The sequence below is a fragment of the Trichechus manatus genome, unplaced genomic scaffold, assembly GCF_000243295.1.
Source record: "Trichechus manatus latirostris isolate Lorelei unplaced genomic scaffold, TriManLat1.0 scaffold00085, whole genome shotgun sequence".
Lineage (NCBI taxonomy): Eukaryota > Metazoa > Chordata > Mammalia > Sirenia > Trichechidae > Trichechus > Trichechus manatus.
Genome location: NW_004444021.1, coordinates 708033 through 723990, shown reverse-complemented (window position 1 = coordinate 723990; position 15958 = coordinate 708033).

Sequence of the window (15958 nt, the reverse complement as noted above, 5' to 3'; positions counted from 1 at the left end):
TTACAATGTAAACAAATATTTTTTTCTATAAGGATCGGCACAAAGCTGGTTCCTCTGAGGCAGAGGTTAAAGATGTCCCAAATGTCCAACTTTTCCAAGCTGCTGTACCACTCCATCATTTCTAACATCAACTATTCCCTCTCCCCTTGGCACTATGCCTCCCATCTTTGGGTTCCCTAATTTGTTTTTGGGTTCCCTAATTCACTGCAACGTCTCACAGAACTCACGAAACATATAAAGGAAATGGCTCAGGCGGATGTGGAGGCTGGCAAGTCCCAAATTCATGGGTCAGGCATAGGCTTCTCACGCCCCAGTTAGCTGCAGGAGCTGATGAACTCAAAACGGCAGTTCAAACCGCAGACTGCCGGCTCACAAGGCTGCCAAAACTGGCCAGTCAGCTCACATGATAGCCCACTGGCCCAAGGGGCTGTGGAGGCCTTCAAATCCCAGAATCAGCAGGTCAGGCAACAGGCCTCTGGGGAGGTCAATTTATCACAAACTGGACGCAAGATCCAGATTCAGAGAGAAAGAGCGAGCCTCACAAGGACACACACATATATGCAGGCCACATCTCAGGGAAGGGCATAACTTTAGTAAGGGTGGGGCTTGAGTCACGCCCTCTTGCAAGGCTGCAACCCAAGGCACACCTTATACCAATCTTGCCTCATCAACATGCAGCGGTCAGGATCCACAACACTTAAAATGGAGGACAACCACACAATACTGGGAATCATGGCCCAGCCAAGTTGACACATTACCTCGACCATTACAGGTTCCATATCCCTGATTTGTAAAGTCGCGCTCAATCATTGTGTGTGAGTCCATGGCTAGAACGGCCATATTAAGAAATTCATTGCACCGCCATGACTTGAAAAATTAGAAGACATTTTAGAAGCTGCCAGCATGAATTGAGGGGAAAAAAGCATAATTCTTAGTAGTGTTTTTAAAACGAATGCCCTTCACTATGAATATCTTTTAAAGACCAGATAATTTATCATAAAGAATACAAATATAATAAATGCATCTCCATTTGCTTAAAAGTACAGTCACACACCACATAACATCTGATCGAGAAACGTCCAACTGCATATATGCCCTTGGTCCTATCAGGTTATAACAGAGCTGAGAAATTCTGATCAGAGAACAGGACGGAGCTGATGTAACCGGAGGTAGCGAATGCAACAGCTTCCCGCACGCACCCACGTGTATCTCATATTTCTTGTATACAAAGCGATTGTGCTGCCAGGCATATAATGGTATAGTACATCTATAACCTATAATACATATGGCTTGATAGTCATAATAAACGCCTACATTACTGGCTTATCTGTGTACTGTATTGTACTTTCTTTTGTTATTTTAATGTGAACTTTCCCTACTTACAAATAAGAAGTTTACCGTAATAACCGACTTGTATGCAGCAGTATCCAATCTTATATATCCTGTGTCTCTTGAGTGTTGTGGCATTATCTCTCTGTCTAATTTTCTTTCAAAAATATTACCGTGAAGTGCATCATGGCTCCCAAATGCAGCAAAACCAGTGCTAGAGATTGCAGCAGCAAGAGGCAAAGGAGAAGTATCGATTTGGAAGTGAAACAAAAGGTTATTAAACAACAAAAAGGTGGAAAATCAGTGAATAGTATTGCTTGTGATTTAGGCACGGTGCACTCTACAATCACCCTGATCCTCAAAAACAAAGAAAGAATTCTCCAAGCTGTTAAAGGATCAGCTCCAGTGAAAGCTACAAGGCTAAAGACAATGCAAGAAGGACCTATATCAGGTATGGATAAGTTGCTAATGATGTGAATTAAGGACCAAACATAAAAGGGAATCCCTTTCAGGACACTGATGATCCCTGCCAAGGCACAATGGTTGTTTGAGATACTTAAACGACAGAACCATGCTACATTATTGAGTTTTGCGCTAGTTCTGGGTGGTTCAAGTGCTTCAGTCAACATTGTTTGTGGCATAACGTGAAAGTGAGTGGTGAAGCTGTGAGTGCTGATGCGAAGGCAACAGAAGAATTTGTTGAAACCTTAGTTAAGCTAATTATAGAAGAAAGTTATTTGTCCCAACAAATTTTTAATATGAACAAAACTTCCTTATTCTGGAAGCGAATGCCTGAAAGGACCTTCATCCATAAAGAGGCCAAGTCAATGCCAGGCTTTAAGGCTTTTAAAGACAGAGTGACGTTGTTAGGAGGCAATGTTGCTGGCTACATGTTAACATATTTGTTGTTTGGCATAGTGAAAACCCCATGGCTTTCCAGAACATAACAACACACCTTATTACTTTATTACAGGTGAAATAAAAAGTCTTGGATGACACAAATGCTGTTTCAGGATGCCCTTCTCATTTGCTGTGTCAGTGAAGGCGAGAAGTATTGTCTGGAAGAAGGCATACCTTTCAAGATTTTGCTAACTGTAGACAATACTCCAGGACATCCCCCTTTCATTGGTGACCTCCACCCCAACATCAAGGTTGTGTTCTTCCCACCAAACATCACCTCTTTAATCCAGCCAATGGACCAAGGTTTATTGTAGCATTTAAAGCCTACTACCTGAGGAGGACCTTTGTTCAGGCAATTGGTGCAACTGAGGACACTGCCAAGACACTGATGCAGTTCCGGAAGGAGTACAACATTTACCACTGCGTCAAGAACCTTGCTTGGGCCTGGGGTGATGTGACCAAAGAGTATATGAATGCTACATGGAAAAAAATACTGAAGCGATATGTGCACGGGGTTTGAAAAGGATGATGAGATTGCAAGGATTAATACTGCTTTCGCCAATATGGTAGACAACAACCTGAACCTAAGCATAGGTGAGGAGGATATTGAAAAACTCCTAGAGCTGATTCCTGAGCAATTAAACGAAGAGTTGCTGGAGCTAGAGCAAGAGCAAATAGCTGAAGAAGAGGCAAGGGAAAAAGAAACCACAGAAGGAGAAGAAGAACAAGTGTAGAAGAGGTTCCATTGTTAAGGGATTAGCCAAATTCTTTGCAGACCTTAACACCTTGCGGAAGAGTGGTGAAGAGATGGACATAAACACTGAACATCTTTCACTGATAGAGAGGAATGCTCATGCGGTGTTTGCTGCATATAAAAAAATTTATGAAGAAAAGAAAAGAAAAGGCAAACTAGGCAAATAACACTGGACAAAATCCTGAAGCAGCCAACATCTCCTCAAGAAGAGCCTCGGCCAGCTCTTTCAGGAGATGATATTATCATTGTTGGTGACAGTTTATCAATGGAGGTTATCTGACCTGAAACTCTTCCAGTGGAACACATGAAGAAGTTGAGAACTGTGATGTGGATGATCCTGATCCTCCTTGTTAAATTTTGTGTGGTATAGGCTAAGAAAGTATTTACATAAAAGTTTTAAAAGTGAAAAAAATTAAAAAGTATAAAACGAAATAAAAATATTAAAAAATTTAAAAATAAAAAAGTTTACCAAGTAGCCTAAGGTTAGTTTATAGAAATAAAATAAGAAGAGTATTTACCATATGTACAGCTGTACAGTGTATTATAGGGTACATATGTAATTTAGTGCAAGTTCAGTATCTTGTACAATACAGAACTCTACCAGCAAACAGCCTCCAGACTCAGCCCTGCAAGCTACAATTGTGGTAAGTACAGATTACATATTAGCCTATGTATATAGTAGTGTATATTTACAATGTATTATATTATGTATACAGTACTGTACAATACTAACCTACTTAACCCATATGTTACCTTTCCAGATACATTAGCTGAAATACAGTACTGTATGTGTATGTTATGTTGGCTCTTTAGTCAATACAGGTGCACTACCGTATCCCCTATGCTTTGCTAAATGAAATAAAACAACACGAAGGTGGAAAATCAGTGAATGCTACTGTTCGCTATTTAGGCATGTTTGCACCAAATCCAAGTCACATAACATCCTATTTCACAGAATGTATCATAGACATGAAGCGACGCATGACTGTACTGACTATGAAAATAATTTTTTCTTCCCACTTTGGGTCCACCTAAATTTCTCGCACACTTTTTTTTCGTATCTTATTTTTAATGAAGCAATATTGCTGGCAAATCTTGTGTTTAATTTCCTAATGTGTACAAAAGCCCATTATTTGAATGGCGCATTCACCACCTGGAAACTGGCTCCAAGCACATCAGATATTGGCACAAGCCGGGCTCAGGTGCCATCAGACTTCTTTGCCAGTGGGTCTGAAGGCAGCTCAGAGCTGGAGTCAGAGGCAGAATCACATTGGAGTCATCAAGCAGTGGCAGCATCATCACAGCAGGAACAGACTTCAGACGAGGAGTCACAGTCAGTGTCCTGACACAGGCATGGGTGCATGGTGGGTGGTGAGAAAAGTAAAGCAAGTGGTCTGTGCTCAATCAGCATTGATTTCTTTGAGCTTTCTGTGTCTTTTCCATAAACACTAATCAATCACAAGATTAAATGTGGATCATAAAATAGTAAGATTCTGTGGACTGACTGGCTGCCTACAATTGATCAAATGATACATAATAACAAGAATTACTCCCATATTAAGGAAAGCTAGAGGCATTTTTACAATACTGCAGCTTATTTTTGCCTCTCTATGCTAATATTCCACTCCAATTTTACACTTTAACTTTTTAAATTTCTTTCCTTTCTTGGTACTCAAAAACTGTATTATGATTGCACTCACAGCTATTGTGTTACTATATTATGTTTATTCAGAAGATAGATTAAAGAATTACCATTCCAAATTTTAATTTGGCTTCTTTCATTATAGATTTTCATTTTAGAATATTCTAACATTTGTGTTAGTTGGAAAAAATGCTTTATTTTAAACAGTGAGTATTTAAACCACATTAAAGAGTTAAAACGTAATCCCTGACCCCCAAAACATCTTATAATTTTATTTGTGCATCAATATCTGAAGTCTGTTACATTTCATCATAACAGATGATTATTTTTTTAAAGTCCCCATTGTATTAAGGATATACTAGAGCCTCATTACAACATAAAGGTAGAAAAATCAATTTTACAGGATAAATTCAGAAAGTGAAATTGTCTTCAAACAAAAGCCTTGTCCATGTCAGTAACTAAATCCATTTGAAAATGACTTAAGAGAACCTCACAATATCTCAAATTTTGTTCCTTACAGCATGGTTTGTATTAGAGTTCAACTTTCCTACTATAAGACTTTTTTTAACAACAGCTTATTTTTTAACCTGAAACATTTGCAGTGCTGCTTGGTGGGTTTTGCACATCATTCTTTATAGTAGATACTAAGTAGTTCTGTGTAGCACATAGCAGAATAAAATCATCTTCATAAAGCACATTTATGTCTGAAAAAAATGAGACCTAAGGTCTTCCAAACTGAGGCAAGCTCTACATAAAAAATATAAAAATAAAATTGTTTTGTGACATGCATGGGCTTCATCTTAGCGAATAAAAACAGGTGTATCCAGAAAATCATCTATTCTCTTATACAACCTGTTTTCATAATGAATTGTAAATGTGTGTTCCTTAGCAAAATGTCCACAATTATATTTATGTTATTATTTTCTAATAAAATCCAAGTAAAATTAGCAATTCTCAATGGTTACAAAAGATATCTGGGTTTATTTGAATGTTTGCTTCAAAAGTTATCAAAAAGGAAAAAAAGTACTGCTTAATGAAAGGAAAAAAAAAGTGTCAAAAGCTCTCCTTTCTATAAGACAGCATGATTCTATTTTCTTTTATGTTATGATCATTCCCTGGCATTTTGAGAAAGTTACAGACATTTTGTCTTTTTTAATGGAAGAGAAAAAGAGATTTTTACACACAAACCAAAATTAAGAGATTCAAAATGTGATCATAATAAATTGAAACAAGAAAAGAAAATAAACATGTTATGTATGCATTTTTCCATGCCCTCTGCTAAGCATTTTTCAGTTTTTCAACTCTTTCAATCCACAAAACTGTTCTACATGATGGACATTATTATCCTCATTTTACAGATGAATTAATTGAGATTTGTAAATAACCTGAAGTCACACTGCTAGTAAGACAAAAAAAAAAAAAAAATTAATCCTAAATTAACTTGCCTTCAAAGACTTTGTTCTTTTCTCTTTATACCTCAAAATGTTCCTGAAGAATAAAGTTTAGAATATCAAGTTTGTTCCATTAACTTTATGTATTAATGTGTCTAATTTCCTATCTGGTGACTGCATTCTCTCCCTATTAACATGTAAATCTGCTGTACTTGCAATTCCTGATGTGGCCGTGCACGGATATGTATGGACTAAACTGGAAAAGGAAATCTGTGTCTGGCAAAGTGCTCACTCAACTAAGATTAATGGCCTATTGTAGAGTTCTAACACACCAATCAGAAGCCCAGGATTTCACTAAACACTTTGGCTCATATGATGTGACTATAAGACCCCCTGATAAAATTACCAGTGAAGCAAGGGGAAAAAGTGTGATGATCCCTTTGTTCTATCACAAGTTGTACCCACTCTTAATCCTCAGATTTCCACTAACTGTGGAACTCCAGTTGATACACAGAACAACACTTTACTAGAAAAATCTGGGACCCTCTGACATTGGAATAACACACTTAATTCACGTGCCCTGCTCCTTTTCATACTTACCACATATACCAAAAACAAAAACCAAACCCCTTGCCATCGGGTCGATTCTGACTCAGCAACCCTATAGGACAGAATAGAACTGCCCCATAGGGTTTCCGAGGAGTGACTGGTGGATTCAAACTGCTGAACTTTTGGTTAGCAGTCAAGCTCTTTATACAGAGTTCCTTAATTTTTGTCTGTGGACCTATATCACAATCACCTGAGGTAAGTATTAAAATGCACATTCCTAGCAGAAAAGAATCAATGTAATAATTATTCTCAGTAAGGCCATACACCCAGAAAGAAGTTAGTGGATATCTTTATCTACTTTTTTTTTTATGTTTGTTAATTTTATAAATATTATATATGGATACATATATCACATACATATTTACATAAATATTACAACTATAAGACAGGGAAACAAGTGTCTGCATGGTCTATTTTGCAACGTTCACTTCATGCTCCCAGAGTAATATTTTCAAGTGCCAAAGAAGAAGTGTTTAGGGAAATGCTATAATTTGGTCAGCATTCCTTCACTGGCTATAATAGGAAGTCTTCTCAAATATGAGCTAAATCTGACTCAAACTAGAACTTGTTTGTCTCTCTTCATCAGCATCAGTCACTTGTGAATGGAGACAAACAGAGCCACTTTCCGCAACTGTGGAATTCTAAGGTGATGCCACTATAAAGTTATTCAAACTTTAATTAGTCTTCTTTTATGGATTGAATTGTGTCCGCCAAAAATATGTGTTGTGAATTCTAACCTCTATACCTGTGGTTATAATCCCATTTGGGAGTGGGTTGTCTTTGTTATCCTAATGAGACAGGATTAGTGTAGGGTGTGTCTTAAATCAATTTCTTTTGAGATATAAAAGAGATTAAACAAGCAAACTGGAAGCAGAGATAGGGGAAGAGAGATGCCAAGCCACGTGAAGACTGCCCAGGAGCAGAAGCTCAGAAGAGACAGGATCTTCCTCTGGAGCCAACAGAGAGAGAAAGCTTTCCCTCAGAGCTGTCACCCTGAATTCAGACTTCAAGCCTATACTATGAGAAAATAAATTTCTGTTTGTTAAAGCCATCCAATTGTGGTATTGCTGTTATAGCAGAATAGATAGCTAAGACAGAATTTGGTACCAAGAAGTGGGGGTGCTGCTCTAACAAATACCTAAAATATGGAAGTGGTTTTATAATTGAGTGATTGGTAGAGGCTGGAAGACTTTTAATGTGCCTAATAGTAAAAGCCTAGACTGCCTTGAAGAGACTGTTGGTAAAATTATGGATGTCAAAGGCAATTCTGGTGAGGGCTCAGAAGGAAGTGAGGTGAGCTATAGAGAAGTGCCTGTCACCTTCAAGAATATATATGGTGCCAGAAACAGAATGTTGCTAGAAATGTGGACATTAAATGTGCTTCTGGTGAGGCTTTAGAAAAAAATGATGAACATGTGACTGAACAATGGAAGTAGGATGATGCTTTTTATGCAATGCGAAGAACTTGTCTGAATTACGTTCAAATGTTTCACAGAAGGTAGAACTTCTAAGTGCTAAACTTGGATATTTGGCTCAGGAGATTTCTAAGCAAGATCTTAAAGGGGCCGTGTGGTTTCTCTTGATGCTTATAGTAAAATGCAAGAGGAAAGATATGGACTTAAAAATGAACTGTGCAAAATGAAAACAGAACTTAAAGATTTGGAAAATTCTGCTGTACAAACTAAGGTCATGCGTCTTAGAATGTTCACCAAGGAAGTGGCTACACAATCTTTGTCAAAGAGATTAACCATGTGACTGATGTATTTAATCAACTACCACAGCAGAAAACCCATCAGCTTTGACTAAAGAGGACAGAGAAAGAACAAAAGGAAAGAACGCTGTCTACCTCTTGGAATTTTACAGGTAGGAAACAGGCCAAAGGGGCTACATCTGTTGTCCTCCAAGAAAAGAAAAGGACCATCCCTGGAGCAGCTCAGAGATCATTAGAATTGTTGGAAGGAGCAAGGGAAGCAGGGCCTTTTTTGGTTTCAGAGGGTAGGGCCATAGCCTCCCAGGTTTCAAGTAGTGGGATTTTTGCCAACTCGAGTCTGGATTATGGGGGTGCCATTAAGTTATGCTGGGGGGATGAGGCTGATGCCAGAAGCTGAGGTGGTGGGGCTGCCATGCCTAAGGGACAGAAGAACAGGCCTGCTGGGGGCCTAAGGGGTGGAGTCACCACTTAGGCAGATTAGGATGATAGGGCTGCCCAAAGCCAAGGGAGCAGAGTTGCCATCCCAGTGGACCTGGAAGGTGGAGCTGAAGCCTGGGGCCGAGGGGCCTCCACCCAGAATCCAGAGGGTATGGCCAACATCCTGAGTCTGGAAGGCAGGGCCCCTGGCCACGTGGTCTCAGAGAACAGATTATTTTCAAAGCTTGAGAGCGAATGTAATTTGTTCTGCCAGTTTTTGGACTTGGTAGGTGCCTGTTATCCCTTCTTTGTCTCTAATTTCTCCCATTTGTAATGGAAATATCTACTTTGTGCCTATTTCACCATTGTACTTTCTGAAAGCAGATAACTCGTATTCTAGATTTCACAGGTTCACAGATGAAGAGGAATTTTGCCCCAGGATGGAATATGCCTAAAGTCTCATCCATATTTAATTTAGAGGATTGAGAAGATGAGATTTTGGACTTGTAGTTGATTTAAGACTTTTGGAATGATGTGATGGGGTGAATGTGTTTTACAAGTGGCAAGGACACGAATTTCAGGGGGGCCAAAGGGTAGAATGTTATAGATTGAATTTTTTTATGCTGCGGTTATAATCCCATTTGGGAATGGGTTGTCTTTGTTATGTTAATGAGACAGGAATAGTGCAGGTGCGTCTGAAATCAGTCTCTTTTCAGGTATAGAAGAGATAAACAAGCAAACTGGTAGCAGAAATAGGGGAAGAGCGATGTCAAACCACATGAAAATCATCCAGGAGCAGAAGCTCGGAAGAGACAAGGATGTTCCTGCAGAGCCAGCAGAGAAAGAAAGCTTTCCCCTAGAGCTGACACCCTGAATTCAGACTTCAAAACTGTGAGAAAATAAATTTCTGTTTAGTAGAACCATCCACTTGTGATAATTTTGTTATAGCAGCACTAGATAACTCAGTCATCCTCCAAACCAAAATTATAAATTGTTCACTTGCTTTTGCCTAGTGGAATTTGGGGAGATGCAGAATGTTCTCAATTTTAGCTACCATTTTGAATCAGGACAATCTATTCCATAGAAAAAACTCTAATTTGCTTCCCCACCCCGACCCCCCACCAACCAGCTATCTATAAAAATGTCTACTTCACTGGGATGCTTTTGTTTTTACATTTACTATAGTTAATGAAACCACTATATCCGCTATCTGATATTATTTAAAACTGTGGACTGATAGAGTAAAACTGAATTACTTATAATTAACTGGAGAGTGTTTGTGCCCCACGCATATTGTTTTACTATCTTTCCTATTGCCAGAATATCTAAACTTCAGTCTTCTCCATTTCAGAAGAAGTACTTTTATTGAACTTTTCTTTCATTTAATAATTCAAAACTCACAAGACTATGTTGTTTGCTTTTTTATTTTTCTTACTTATTAGCTAAACAATGGAGGTGACTTCTCCTAAATGATTAATATGCTTTATAAATAGAATATGTTATTTTTTATAGAATTATCTAATTAAACATATTTCCTGGAGAAGCTACTCCCCGATTGCCCTTTTAATTTCTGGTATTCTGTGTAGATATCTTATTGGGCTTGATTAATTAATGCCTAAATCTTGAGAGATAATTACAAAGACAAATACTAATTCAGAATCCACGCGCAGGATAAAGAATCATTTAAATCCTTCATTTACCACGTATTATCTAACTGATTGGCAAAGGGTTGTCTATTGAATTTATCAGGAAGAAAAACTGTATGCTTTTTGAAATCTTTGTTACAAATATCAATGTATTCACAAAAAGCAAAATCTGTGCTGTAAGTATACCTTACAGGTTTTCATTAACAGGACAACTTGCATTCCTATATGAGTTTCAATTTTCTTCACTTTTTGAGGTAAATGTTGGATTTCCCTCTAAAATACGTTTCATCTTTTCATAAAATTCAGTCATATTAGCTGAACTAGTAAAATTAATCAAGGAATTAAAATTGACATCTGCACATATGTACAATCTAAGTGGGTCTATATACTATTGACAAATAAATCTGCATTTTTTATGTGACCTCAGCTTTGAGAAAAATATGGAGTTCCCAGGAGCCTGAGGAAAACTAGTTACGACTGGTGAAGGGGTGGGGAATAGGGAATGGAAACCGGAAATTCAAATCACCACAAACTCTCTGAGCAAACACTTAGCTGATCCAGAGTGGAGAATCACTTGATGAGGTGGAGCCTGATGCTGGAGCCTTTGGAAGCAGAAAGTCTCATCCACCAGATGTCAGTATGATAAACCAAATTGATGTGAAAGCCACTGGAAGCAGAAGGAGGCTAGGAAGAATCAGAAATGGAACCAGGGCCCTCAACAAGCTGGAATGATGTACTGGGATAGTTCCCGACTAACGGGGAATAAGAGGTCTGGCTGAAAGACAATTTGAGCAGAGTACCTACAGCAGTGGATGATAAATAATGCCTGAAGTCTAATTTCCTCACTGTGTGCTCAAAGGAACATTAGGCTTGGAAAGCAAATTTTTAGCAGGCCAGCCTGACAAGTGAAGAACAAGCTTTCAGGGGAGTCTCAGGCTGAGCCTTTTGGTAAGAGCTCTTCCTAAACGCAAGAGCAGTAGGGGTTGACAACTGCTTGTGCTTCACCAAGATTTTATAGCATTTAAACGGTGATGTTTTCTTGGAATAGAGGTTCATTTCCTTAAAATTCAAAGCTTACTTAGGGGTCATTTCCTTTTCTGTTTCATTCAAATTTTAGGGAATAATAACCTAATCCCAGTTAGATTATAATGTGTTTGGCAGAAAATTACTTTTTTTTTCAAGTGTTCAATCATCCAGTATTTTAATTAAATACTTGCTAAGTTCTTGCCACTGAACTAGTACATCTCTTTCTTTATATGTATTTCTCTCACTGCAGGATTGTAGGTAGCTCTAAATGTAAACATACGGTATATAGAAATATTCAGTGGTAAATCCCTATAGTCAAACGTATTTAGGTGGATTAACTTGCTGCAGTAAGGGAGAACATATACCATGGGAATTATGGGTGTCTTAAGTAAGAGAAGGGATCCCCGGGTGGTGCAAACGGTTAACCCACTCAACAGCTAACCAAAAGATTGGAGGTTCCAGTCTAGTGATAGTGCCTCAGAAGACAGGCCTGGTGAGGTACTTACAATAAATCAGCCTTTGAAAACCCTATGGAGCACACTTCTGCTCTGACACACTTGGGGTCGCCATGAGTTGAAACTGGTTATGTAAGAGAAAGTTAGAATGAGATTATTATAGGCTTCGGTTTATGCTGTGTGATTTAGGAGGAAGTTTAAGAAAGTACGGGTTTCTTTGGCTTTGGATGCTACCAAGTAGCAGGGGCAATTGCTATTGGATATTTTATTATTTTTTATCTAGGAGGTGGGAGAGGCGAACTTATAGGACAGAGCAGAAGTGCCCCATAAGGTTTCCAAGGAGTGGCTGGTGGATTCAAGCTGCTAACCTTTTGGTTAGCAGCCCAGCTCTTAACCACTGCGGCGCCAGGGCTCCATAGGTGGAGTAGTCATTCATAATAGCCAAGAGAGGGCAATGTTTTGTCATTGTGATATTCGTTTGTGTGGTGTTTTTTTGGCTTGTTCACTTCATGGCTACAGAGTGATCACATCTGACATTAACATTCTGTGCAATTGTTAAGGCTCAGCAGGGCACATCATAGCTCATCTGTTTGTTAGTTGCCAGACTTGCTACTAGCTATCAGCAGCGATAAAATTTTTCCTTCTCAAAAGCTATATTTTTACCATAAGCACTAGCTAATCAAATTTTTAAGCCATAGTAGCTTAACAACTATTTGTTTAGTTTAGAATGGATAAATCTGTGAAGAGTTTTATAAGCATATAGAAGTTTTAAACCATCAGATTAGTACCTGCATACTTTGTAAAACGGGATTAATAATTTAAATACTTACTCAGTTTCTGTGCTTTGCCAGACATTTTGGGAAACATTGACATATAATTTTTTTAAAAGATACAAAATAGAAAGAAAATTTTAAAAAGCATAATGGAAGTCTGACTAATTTAGAGTCTAATAAATTTATAAATTGTAAGGTGGTTCTGAAGGTTGAGATAATGTGAGAAAAGTGCTTTAAACATTTGGCATGTGAATATAAGACATTTTCTTCTTTATTAATATTAAATATGTCCCTACTATTGTTTAAGTTAGTAATTAAAAAAAAAAAAAAAACAAACTCGTTGCCGTTGAGTCGATTCTGACCCATAATAGGGGAGACTAATGCTACTTAAAGTTCTTTTTTTTTTTTATTTTGAAAATTCACCATTGTTTCAATGATTTGGATGAGATTTTAAAAATTATCTAATTAAAAATAAGTCATCCTGGGAAATTAAAACTATCAGCAAGAAGAAAATGTAATTTCCTCCCAAAACTGCTACATTTATTTTTTGGATGAGTTTTATCCATTTTTACCTACATAGTTTCATAAAAGGCAGATGTTATAGCCATGAAATTGACTTATTAAACCTTGGATTAGAGTGAATCACATGTCATGCAGACAATCTCAAGAAGTAACACTGAAGGAAATAATTTCAATATTTAAAAATAACTTCAAATTTTGCCCCACACTGTCTCTAAAAGTAGAAGTGAAGAGAAGTTCACAGAAGTTATTGGCAGGAAAAAAAAATCTGTAGCGTGTCATGCTTACACATCATATATGAAAGCTCTACCTAAAAATGACAACCACGAAAGTTATATTTTATGATACTTTAGATGATGTCTCCAGATCTCTGCTTCCACGTGGCTTTTATATGTTATGGCTATTATGGCATTGTCAAAACTATTTCTGAGCAGAAATAGAGGGGAAGAGGAAGACGTTGTAGATTTTTGTCATGGTTGCTTCCCTGTCATCCTCTTTTTGATAATATTTTATAAAGTTAATTGCCCTTATATGCACACATATATTTACATATCCTTATTACATCATAATACTATGATGCCATCTACTGTAATCTTCTAGCTAGACCAGCATAGTGTATATGATGGTCTTCTTACTTCAATGTCGCTGTGAACTTCTAACCATTGAACTTGATCTATTTAACTGTCTGGTGAATGTTCATCCTCATTTAAACTCTTAGATTAATCATATTTCCAACTAGAGGGAATTTAAGAACCCTAGGCAAGTAAGTCAGCAACTTAGCTTCAAAAGGACTTTGCTGGTCAAATCTGTCTGGCATTTGTTTAATCAGAATTTCAACTATTCATTTATTTCTTCAGGTGTGTGATTTCAGATTACCTGGTGGTACCTGTCTCGCCTTTCTCCACCTTGAAAATTCCCTTGAAAAGAATCAAGATTGGAAAAGAAGAAATAAAACTACTTGTAATATTTGTAGATCACATGATCTCTTAAGTAGAAAATCCTAAGGAATCTATTTAAAAACCACTATAATTAAAAAGTTCAGCAAGACTGCAGGGTACAATACTAACATACAAAATTAATTATATTTTTATATGCTAGCAAACCAAAAATAACATTACAAAAACAATTTCAATTAGAGTAAAATATTTAGAATAAAATTCACAAGAAGTGTGAACCTCATACTCTGAAAACTACAAAACATTATTGAAAAAAATTAAAGATGATGTAAATAAATGGAATGATATCCCATGTTCATGGTCTGTTGTTGTGGCTGTTGTTAGGTGTCATCGTGGGTTCCAACTCATAACTACTCTATGCACAACAGAATGAAACAGTGCCCGATCCTGTGCCATCCTCACAATCCTTGCTATACTTGAAGGATTTGTTGCAGCCACTGTGTCAATCTATCTTGTTGAAGGTCTTCCTCTTGGTCTCTGACCCTCTACTTTACCAAGCATGACGTCCTTCTCCAGGGACTGGTCCCTCCTGATAATATGTCCAAAGAAATGAGACAAAGTCTTGCCATCCTCCCTTCTAAAAAGCATTCTGGCTGTACTTCTTCTAAGACAAATTTGTTCATTCTCACTGTTCATGGTATATTCAATATTCTTCGCCAAAACCATAGTTCAAAGGCTTCAATTCTTTTTTGGTCTTCCTTATTCATTGTCCAGCTTTCACATGCATGTGAAGCAATTCAAAATACCATGGCTTGGGTCAGGCGTACCTTAGTCCTCAGGCGTACCTTAGTCCTCAAAGTGATATCTTTTCTTTTGAACACTTTAAAGATGTCTTTTGCAGCAGATTTGCCCAATATGTCATTTGACTTCTTGACTGCTGCTTTTGTGGGCATTGATTGTGATAACAAGAAAAAATGAAATCCTTGACAACTTCAATCTTTTCTCCATTTATCATGATGTTGCTTATTGGTCCAGCTGTGAGGATTTTTGTTTTTCTTTATGTTTAGGTGTAATCTGTACTGAAGGCTGCAGTCTTTGATCTTCATCAGTCAGTGCTTCAAGTCCTCTTCCCTTTCAGCAAGCAATGTTGTGTCATCTGCATATCACATTTTGTTAATAAGTCTTCCTCCCATCCTGATGGCATGCTCTTCTTCATATAGTCCAGCTTCTTGGATTATTTGGTCAGCATACAGATTGCATAAGTATAGTGAAAGCATACAAATCTGACACACATCTTTTCTGATTTTAAACCACGTGGTATCCCCTTGTTCTGTACAAATGACACAGCCTCTTGGTCTGTGTTCATGGGTGAGAAGACTAAAAATTAAGAAATCAGTACTCTCCAAATTGGTGGGGTTTTTGCAGAAATTTAAAAGGTGATCCTAAAATTAATATGGAAATTCAAGGGATCCAGAAGAGTCAAAACAATCAGAAAAGGAAGAACAAAGTTGGAGGAGTCACAAGTCCCAATTTCAAAACTTACTACAAATCTACAATAATTAAGAGAGTGTGGTACTGGCACAAGAATAGACATATAGATTATTGGTATAGAACTGAGAATTCAGAAATGGACCCTTACATTTATAGCAAACTGATTTTTGACAAGGGTGCTAAGACAATTCAGTGATAAAGAATAATCTTTTCAACAAATGATGCAGGTTAAACTGGATACTCACATCCAAAAGAATGAAGTTGGACTTCTTTCTCACATACATACAAAAATTAACTAAAATCATATAAAGACAATGTTCTACATTCTACCTTGGTGAGTAGCGTCTGGGGTCTTAAAAGCCTGTGAGCGGCCATCTAAGATACTCCACTGGTCTCAGC